Here is a 10,940-nt window from a genome sequence, read left to right as displayed (position 1 = left end):
GCAGACAGGGTTTCCCAGTGTGTGTGGGGGGAGAGCAGGGGTTCCAGCCTAACACTGATTGGTTCAGGAGAGCACAGCCCACTGTCTTGGTTTCATTCCTATACAGGGGGTGGGGTGGGGTGGGGTGGGGTGGTCTGTGCTGTAGGAGAAAGCTAGCTAATCTTGAGCATGAGAGTCAGCAAATAAGTAGCGTCCCTCTGTGGTTTATATTTCAGTTCCTGCTTGAGTTCCTGCCCTGGCTTCTCTCAGTGATGGACTGGGACCCTGTGACATACACCCTTTCCTCCCCGAAGTCGATTCTGGTCACAGTGTTTATCACAGCAACAGAAAGCAAGCTAGAACAAGCAGGAACAACATGACAGTTCGTTCATGGGGGAGGGAGTAAGTGGTTGGTATGGCTGAGGCTCCTCACCTCTTAATGGACCGGGAGACAACATATGGTTCCTATATGGGACGAGGCATAAAACTCAAGGCCTCTAGTGGATAACCTCCTCTAAGGAGACTCACTCACCTCCCAGAGGTTTCACAACTTTTCAGAACGTACCACCGGCCTGTGATGGAGCGTTCAGATACTGCACGGGGACATTTCACACATAAACCGCCGATACCTTCTATCTATCATATCCCCCAACCTCGCACTTCCAGGATGCGCTACATATGTCCCCTCTCTCTAGAATACTCATTAGTTTTTTCTTTAAGGCTAATCTAGAACTCCACATCAGCGATGCTCTTTCTTGCACCATTGGCTTATATAACATTTTGTTCCTTTATTATTTATTTGTTCATACATATTTATTGAATACATGGCAACATGTTACATAATATGACAAGATCCCAGTCCTGGGAAAACCTTTAATTTAGGGTGTAGGTAATGTGGAAGGGGCTGGAATGCCAAGAGAAGCATATAAAATTTTTTAATGCAATGTCATGTCTGGGGAACTAAGCCAAGCGACTGGGCCTGGCATACTGTAGCTACTTAATAAGAATAAGCGACCTTGAATGAATGATGTAGTTTGGAAGTTCCATGAGCCTTTGTCTCTCCTACCTGGGTGGTTCCCTGCCTTAGGGGAGTTTTGTAGCCGGGTTATCCTGATGGAACAGAGGGTTTACCAGTGAGAATTAGATGAGTAAGAAGCTCATGTGACTGACAGCTAACTTGGAAAGAAACGGTTTCTCCTTGTGACAGCAGTAGCAGTTTCTGATCTTCAGGGACCATTGGACTATCGGGAGAAAATGGGTAGGAAGATGTCGGAGGCATTCCTGTCCTAGTTATGATGTTGTTGTTTTTTGTTTGTTTGTTTTGTTTTTCCATTTGTTCAGTGATGTCTTATAATGTTTTGTTTTGTTTAAAAAGAAAAACTCTCTTTTTTTTTTTTTTATAATCAGAAAAAATGAGCATCTATTTTTCGTAACAAAGAGCCCTGACTGATGCGCGCGGATCTACTCTCCTACTCTTTCTGGGCAGGAATTTCCCTGACTTAGTTCCCCTCCCCTTTCCCTTCTGCTCCCCACCCCTCCCCTGACTTTTATTCATTTCTCTTCTTATTCCTCTGTGAGCTCCATGGCGGAATGACAGACATATAGTGAGTGATTTACAAGGAGAATGTAGGTCCATCCTGAAGTTTTAGCAGGTAAAGGCATTTGCTACACCTACATATACATACAATAGCAATAATGATAATAATATGTTTTAAAATTCAGCTGCACTGTAATGTTTGGTCAGACCTTAGATGAAGGTGACCGAGAGACATATTTTAACTGAGTCAGTCAAAAAAACATGAATCAACTTATTTTTGTCTACAACTCCAAGCCATTTGGGGAAAAGCTAGCACCAGCCATGATCACATGATCATTTAAGCCACTTATATGTGCATGATAATTGCTTCAGATGAGGCTTCTTTGAATATATGGTTCAAAAAGAGAAAATTCAGCAGAAAGTAGTTGTAGAGGATACATAAATACTGTCTGTAGAATGTCGCTTGCTAATTGGTGTTTACAACGATGTACTTCTAATGTAGCACTGAAATTCTAAAGATGCAATCTTTATGATCTCATTCAGAGACCGCTCCTGTTTACACATTGTCTGGCCTTTAGTTACACAGTGCAGGAAACCTTTTTTTTTTTTAATGTACAAACACAGTCGAGTATTTCTCGTACCTTTTTGGAGTAGTGTATCACGTATTTGTTTAGTGCCTGTTTCAAAACACTGAGCTATTTAATGGGGTTTTATTTGTTTAAATGCACTTTGAGCCTATAAAACTGTATATATATTTGATAGACCCCTTGAATGCTCCCGTTAGAAGAGCGTAGGAAAATTGTTTCTTCAATGTATCTGCAGAATGAATGACTGTGCAATTTTCTTCAATTTACTGGAATGAGCTATATTGCCTAAATAAAACGAAGCCATTTTCTTTTTTGCAGTTATGTGTATTTTAATGCAGATTGTTACTTTAATATTCCTTTTTCTGGCTGCACCATGATTGTGGTTGTGTAAATTATTTTCCTTTAGAGTTTAGCTATTATCTCCTCTTTAACCTCTTTGTTACAATGTGTGTGTGTGTGTGTGTGTGTGTGTGTGTGCGCGCACGCGCGTGCCCACATACGCCCACATGCACCGGCCAGAAGAGAATTGTGGATCCCCAGACCTGAATTTTCAGACATTTGAAGGCTACCCAGCTCAGGAATCGAAATTCCAGTTCTCATGAACGTACAGCAAATTCTTTTAGCCACTGAGCTGTCAGTCTGTGTGGCTCCGATTGGCTTCAGAATTCTGCACACACACTATTCTCTTGCCTCAGCCTCCTGGGTTGCAAGAATGTAGTAGTGTAAGCATGCGCTATAGGGCCTGGTTCTGTTTCTATTTCATCCTTTAAAGAAAACCACTGAAGTCTAAAACACCAGCAAAGATGCTGTATTTTGATATTTCTCCCTTTCACTTAACTCTTTACTTCCTTACGGTAGGTGCTCAATTTAGTTTGCATGGTTTCTTCATGATGTTTTAAAAACCAAATCACCATAAAGGTCAAAAAGATGATGTACAAATAAACAGAAATAGGTAGGGAATGCATTTTATTTTCTTAAAATACTGACAGAGTCCCCTGTTTTACATGAGTGGCATTTAGAAGGAATTCTGAGAGTTTTGTTAGGCGGTTGGCTAAATTCTGTCGGCTCCCTTCCATGATTGGCACAAAGTGTAGAGTGCAGACTGTAGAGCAAGGGAGTTTACTTGCTGCGTCTCTGCTCGTTTCCTTTCATTTTTCCTTGTGTTGAAGTGTGATAATTTCTTGAAGCCCATGGATATCTGTGCGGCTCTGGAAATTAGCCTTTAGCGCATTTTGAAAAGTTCTGAGGTATGTTCTCACGCAATCTGCCATATCTTCTACACGTTTCTTTTTTAAAGCTTGCTACTTTAATAATTAAATAGATACTATGCATATTTACACATAATGGTATGTATTTAAAGGATGAATGCGAGTTATTTGGCAAAGTAGAAAAATAATTTTGTCCAAAATAAAAGCAGAAGTAGCTTTCTAAAAATTAAATACTTCTGCAATGGGACATACCAGCGGACATTGTTTGAACCTAGGTAACTACTAGATTAAGGTAATATTAATATCTTTGATTTCTACTTGTAGCTTATGTTTCTATTAATCTAATTAATTTTGATGCTGTTAATCTCCTTTCTCAAAAGCTCCAGAATCTAATGAAGCCAGGCTGAGAAAAATAATCTTTTTTTTTTTTTTTTTTGAGACAAGGTCTAATTTTTTAGCCTTGGCTACTATGCAACACAGTATGTAGCCTAGGTTAGCCACAACTTGTGGCACTATTCCTTCCTTGGCCTCATGAGTACTGAGACGATGGGTGTGTATTGTCACGCCCAGCTGTAGCACCTGATCTGCTCTGACACACATCGCTTCTGACAGCTCCATGAGACCCAGCTCTGCCAAGGGAAGCTTTGTCAGCTCTACTGAAAAACAATTTTAATTTTCTTTTTTTCTCTTTTCTTTTTTTCTTTTTTCTTTCTTTTTTTCTTTCTTTCTTTCTTTCTTTCTTTCTTTCTTTCTTTCTTTCTTTCTTTCTTTCTTTTTTTTAAAGACAGGGTTTCTCTATATAGCCCTGGCTGTCCTGGAACTCACTTTGTAGACCAGGCTGGCCTCGAACTCAGAAATCCACCTGCCTCTGCCTCCCAAGTGCTGGGATTAAGCCACCATTGCCCGGCTTTTAATTTTCTTTAAAAATACACAGGCGCCCATGGTATTGCACCTTCTTCTTCTTCTTCTTCTTCTTTTTTTTTTTTATCTTGAATGTACAAATGGTGGGGCTTTTGCTATGACAGTCCATCTTGCAACCACGAACCTCTAAAAAAAAGCAATACAAAACAAATTCTAACAAGAGTGGAGAAAAACTGAAACTGGGAAAGAATCTGGACCCTTAATACCATTGCTGGACCCAAAGAATCTCCACCCTTTCTTGGTAAGTAAACAGTAAAGGCTGCTGCAGTTTAACCCCCTGTAAGTCAGCAGTTCTCAACAGGGGTCCCAGATCAGATATCCTTCGTGTCAGATATTTATATTACAATTCATAATAGTAACAAAATTACAGTTATGAAATAGCAACGGAAATGATTTTATAGCTGGGGTTCACCACAACATGAGGAACTGTACTAATTGGCTGCAGCATTAGGAAGGTTTAAGACCACTTAATAAACGTTCTTTATTCTTTGCTTACAGAAACATTCTGAATGTAGGTGAAAACGACTCTGGACAAAACTCATAAACTGGATGCAGATGAAATATTTTCCAAAATCCTGGTGAAAGCTTTGAAACAATTTGCCTTACCATACATATGTTATTATACAAGATTTTACATAAAACACTCTGATGCCCATTATATACAATTATTTTATATGTAATATGTATCAGTTTTTGCATCTATTTCATATTTTTATACATCCAGTGTGATAACATTCCATACATAAGAAATCAGTTATCCAGTCATTGAACAATTACTTATTAATTATACACTAGAAAATGGTTTCAGGTAAACAAATGGAGCATTTCAGTAACCAAAACAAACGTTTTTGTCCTTAAAAATACCCATCCTTCAGTCCCTTCTCCAACTCTTCCACCAGCCAGACCCCTCCAACCCCCGAGCCCCAAGGGACTGGAGCATCAACCAAAGAGCGCACACGGAGGAACCCATGGCTCCGGCTGCATATATGGCAGAGGATAGCCTTGTTGGAGATCAGTGAGAGGAGCCGCCCTTAGGACTGAGGATGTTTGATGCCCCAGTGGAGGGGGATGCCAGAGTGGGAAGGCGGGAGTGGGAGAGTGGGTGGGGGAGTGCCCTCATAAAGGCAGGGGGAGGAGTGATGGGATAGGGGGTTTCTGGAGGGGAGACCTAGAAGGGGGATAACTTTGAAATGCAAATAAAGAAAATATCCAATAAAAGAAAAAAAAGTGCCCATCCTACCGTCTGAAGTGAGGATGTATGATAGATTATGTACGTAGCACATGAGGAGGTTCAGTTTCCTGGGCAAACATGGGAACACACACACACAGATTGCTGCCTCATACATTTTGTGCTGCTGTAACTTCAGACCGCAGATTAGGTCACGTGTGGTATGCGTGTGGGGGTGGGCAGCCGTGGTTCCGAGTCCTCTGTTTTTTCACTCTTTTTTTTTTTTTTGATTTTTAATATTTTTATTACATATTTTCCTCAATTACATTTCCAATGCTATCCCAAAAGTCCCCCATAGCGCCCCCCACTTCCCTACCCACCCATTCCCATTCTTTTGGCCCTGGCATTCCCCTATATTGGGGCATATAAAGTTTGTAAGTCCAATGGGCCTCTCTTTCCGTTGATGGCCGACTAGGCCATCTTTCGATACATATGCAGCTAGAGACAAGAGCTCCAGGGTTCTGGTTAGTACATCATGTTGTTCCAACAATAGGGTTGCAGATCCTTTTAGCTCCTTGGGTACTTTCTCTAGCTTCTCCATTGGGAGCCCTGTGATACATCCAATAGCTGACTGTGAACATCCACTCCTGTGTTTGCTAGGCCCCGGCATCGTCTCACAAGAGACAGCTATATTTGGGTCCTTTCAACAAAATCTTGCTAGTGTATGCAATGGTGTCAGCGTTTAGAAGCTGATTATGGGACGGATCCCTGGATACAGCAGTCTCTAAATGGTCCATCCTTTCATCACAGCTACGAACTTTGTCTCTGTAACTCCTTCCCTGGGTGTTTTGTTCCCAATTCTAAGAAGGTGCACAGTGTCCACACTTTGGTCTTCATTCTTCTTGAGTTTCATGCGTTTATCAAATTGTATCTTATATCTTGGGTATCCTAAGTTTTGGGCTAATATCCACTTATCAATGAATACATATCATTGCTGCAATACCTGGCTGGAAGAACGAAGCAGGGTCTGGAATGGGTGGGGTCTACAGGATCCGGGTTGGTTGGGGGAATGGGGTGGGGAAATGTCTTTTTCAGAGGATCTTAGTGACACAGCTTTTTAAAACGTAGGCCTTCCTGCCCGCCTTTAGTGAAACAGCTCCCTTAGCTGACCTTAGCTTGTGAGCATTTCTTTGTTAGCGATGGGCTTGTAGGCATACACTTTATTCGTGGAGGAGAAGGGCTGTATACGGACCTTGGAGACTGGGAAGGAGTTTTCAGGATACATGAAAATCATTGGCTAGAGTTCACAGTACTGTGAATGCTTCATTTGTATGGAGAGGCATTGCAGGAATCCCAGGTACTTGCTGTGTAGGTTCTTATAAGGAAAAGTAGAAGCGGAAATTGTAGGTTTGCCAAGGGCTTCGTGTCCTTTCTCGGGTAGAAGGTGTTGTGGATTGGGTTTCCCAGTTAAGGTCTAAGAAGGAGAAGCCCTGGTGGTCAAGGGTGATATGTTTTGTAAAACCAACAATTTGACTTTCTAGCCATCAGATTGCTAGATCTCTCCATGCAAACACTAGGGAGTTTGGAAGCTACCCCAACGGTCAGTGTAAATGGCCCTTGATCCCAAGGGAGGGCTGTTGAGCTCTCAGCCACCCTCTGGAGTCTTGGAGGATGGAGGCATCCACACTCTTCGCTACTGGCCCTTCTTGCTGACGCACCATCTAAGGACCTCTTCCCTTGGTGAGATTTCTCTCTCTCCTCGAGACAGTTCCCCTCTCATGGCTCAAAAATTCCAGGCCTAGGTGAATCATTCTTCCTTGGGCATTGGCCCTCAGCCCCTAGTTGACCTCATGACAAGCTGCCAATCTAGTCTGGCTGCTTGCTCAGTTATTAAATCTATCCCTGGCACACCGCTAGTGATAGAATAATAACTCCTACCAATGGGTAGGTCTTCAGTGCTAACTCCAGGCTCCCCACTGGGATGCTTCTTGGTCTTAAAGGCTTCTAAATTTACACATTAAATTTGGTCCCCAAACCCATTTAATGGCACCAGTGATATGTTTATAAAGCATGGTTTGGTGTGGGTACCTCAGCAGGTGCATGTTGAGGCATCCAATCCCCCTCCCCCAGGTGGCAGTCACACAATGGGTCTAATACAGAATGAAGTTTAAGGAGATGGGAACGGGGGTTGAGAAGGGAATAGAGGCAGAGAAAGAGAGGGGACAGAGAAGGAGAGAGAGAGAGAGAGAGAGAGAGAGAGAGAGAGAGAGAGAGAGAGAGAGAGAGAAGGGTCAGAGAGAGGGAGAGGCCAAACAATCCCTTTTATAGCAAGCCAGGCCTACCCAGCTCTTGCTAGGTAACTGTTGGGCAGAGCCTAGAAAATGCTAACATGCTAACTAAGGGAGTCTTCCATTTTGTATACAGCTCAGAGGAGGTAGCTGGACATGGTAGACTGCAACCTTAATTAGCAGGGTTTATCCATAGTCATGTATATAGAAAAGAAATGAGTTCCTAAATGTTCTGGAGGCAGGTAAATCCAAGACAGAGGGACCTCTTTTTTTCGAGTGTTTTCTCTCTGCATCATCCCAAAGAACATGCAAGCTACTAGTCTCATCATGGGAGCCTCACCTCGTGACCTCATATGATTCTAATAGCCCAGTACTGCTAAATACTGCCAACACCCAACATACGGACTTTAGGGGATAGATTACACCAAAGCAATAACTGCATAGAGTTTATATCCTATGAGGAAAAATGGAGGGGGGAAAATCACCATAATAAGATATATAGTGTATTGAAAGTGCTTAAAAACTGTAGAAGATGCCAGCCGGTCTGGCCGCCCACATCTGTAATCCTAGTATTGCAGAGGCTGAGGCATGAGGATCGTAAGTTTCAGGCCAGCTTGGGGTGGACATTGAGATCCTGCTTTATTACAGTGTGTGTGCATGTGTGCATGTGTGTGTGAGTGTGTGTGTGTGCGCGTGTGTGTGTGTGCGTGTGTGTGCACGTGTGTAAGAAATTAAAGGTCCAGAATAGAAAAAAGAGCAGGGTTTATATTACACTTACACCAGGAAAGGACATCAAGATCGTCCCATTCCTTTTCTGTTTGTTTTTCTGAGACAAGGTCTTCCTGTGCAGCAGAAGCTGGCTCCCAAGTCTGTGCTTCTCTTACTTCTGCCTCCTGAGTGCTGGGATTGATTACAGGTGGGTCGCAGTGCCTGGCTAAGGTGAGAGGACAACGTGATGCTAGAAAATGAAAGATGTAATCTTAAATATGATATCCGTTTTCTGAATGCATGCTATAACCGATGCGTGTTCTGTGGAGGGCAAAGGAAAGTTACAACTGTTTACCACAGATAAGGGAAAAGGTAGACCCCTTGATGATATTGAGATTGTGAGTCCTCTGTCTGCCTTACGTTCTCATCACACGCTTTAAGGCATATTATTTTGGAAACCAGAAGTTGACACAATTTTCTGCAGTCCAAATTTATAGAATTAAAAACAACAACTTTTGGTTTGGTCTGGAGGGTGGGAAATAACTCTCACTTAGTAGCCCGTACTGACCTTAAATCTGTAATATTTGTGTCTCTACCACTTGACTACCAGCATTGCGAACCTTTGCCATCAAGTCCACCCCAAAGGATCATTTAAAAAAGTAACAATTACAAATGGAGAGATGACTCAGCTGTTAAGAGCAATGGCTGCTGTTCTAGAGGGCCAGGGCTTGATTCTCAGTACCCATGTGGCAGTTTGTTGTAGTCTGTAACTGCAGCTCCAAGGGATTTGTCGCCCTCTTTCAGCCTAATTGGGCACTAGGCACACAAGTAGTAAACAGACACACATGCAGCAAAACACTCACATACATAAAAGAAAAGAAAATATCAATCTATCAATAAATAATTAAAAATTAATCATTGCATGTGTTCTAGGCGTGGGCATGTCTGTGAATGAGCCTAAAGAGGCCATGCTCAAAGAACTAGCTCCTGCAAACAGGTGTCCTGGGGGTTAAGAAACTCCTGAGCGCTCTCCCTTTGTCACCTTTGTGGTTTGTTTGTTTGTTTCTGTACCTGGTAATAGTTTGTGAATCACTGAGGTGACCCAACATGCTGGACAAGATAAATGTAGCTATTTTTTTTGTTCTCACCAAGGAGGTCTGAGAGTTAAATGACTCTTTCCATCTTTGCACCTCTTAAAATAGGTTGTTCCATTAGCCCTGCTTTGTGATTGGCTACAGAAGTCCTTCCTGTTTTCTCTTTTTACTGGGTCAAGCACAGGTAATAGGAGACATAGTCTCTGAACAAATGGTTAAATACACAGCTCGGGTTGTTATGTATAGGCATAGTGTTGAACAGCAATCAGAACCTCATCATTCATAAGCAGGACTTTCTGCCCATTGACAACTTCCCATTCCCCTTGTCCTGTCTCCTGCCACCATCATTGTTCTGTCTCCATGCATCTATTTTCAGTATGGCTTATGAGTGGAACTTTATAACAGTTGCTTTATAGTGACTGGCTTACTTCATTCAGCATGATGCCCTTCAGGTTTATCTGTGGGTGATACTTACCATGGAGTGATTTGGATTTTAGTTTATTTTAGTACAGTTTGGCAAAGCAGGGCATCGCAATGGCAATGTGTTGGTCTTTTTGGGAGCAAAGAAGAGAGAGAGGCAATAGCTGGTGTTCCTCAGGCCTACGGCAAGGTGTCACTCTTACCATCCTTGACTTTCTGGCTTGCCCTGGTAGACTTTGTATGAGCTCCCAGTGAAGCCTTACCAACCATGAACGTCAAGAATGGGAACAAGACAGATGTAGGAATAAGCCTTTTTCAAGAGCAATAGTTCTCAGCCTTCCTAACACTGCAGCCCTTTAACACAGTGCCTCACTTTGTAGTGACCCCAACCATAACATTATTTTCATTGGTACTTCAAAACTGTGATTTTTTGATACTGTTATGAATTGTAATGTAAATATCTAATATGCAGGATGGTCTTAGCCAACCCCTGTGAAAGGATTGTTTGACCCACAAGAGGGTCATTATCCACAGGTTGGGAACTGCTTGCCGCCTGAGAGTCTTCCTCTGAGGGGACTTATAAAACCATGTACACACCTTAAGCTCGAGGATTTAATTCTCTGCAGATTGAACCCACGGCATTGTGAGTACTAAGTATGCACACTACCACACACACCTAAGGCTTGGCTTAAATCATTACTTTCTATGTAAATCACTTGAAAGATCTAAAAAAAAAAAAAATTACATTTGAAGTAAGTGCACAAATGAATTCAAGGCTAGCCTGGCCTATATATGAAGTTCTAGGCCAGCCAGAGCTACACAGTAAGACCTCAAGAATAGCCACAGGGGCTCTCTAGCTTTGGTCTTGAGTAACACTGGCACTTGCTTATTGCCATCTCAGCACACAAGTTCTTTAGGAGACAGTGGGCAAATCTGTAACTAGCTATCCTTTGGATTATTTTTTTTCTAAAGAAATATCTGTGAATTTGTTTGTTTCTTTGTTTGTTCTTTAGTATAGAATAGAGTTTAT

The sequence above is a fragment of the Mus caroli genome, unplaced genomic scaffold (genome assembly GCF_978045245.1).
Source record: "Mus caroli unplaced genomic scaffold, Mus_caroli_1 scaffold_18, whole genome shotgun sequence".
Classification (NCBI taxonomy): Eukaryota; Metazoa; Chordata; class Mammalia; order Rodentia; family Muridae; genus Mus; species Mus caroli.
This window is presented reverse-complemented; position numbering follows the sequence as displayed.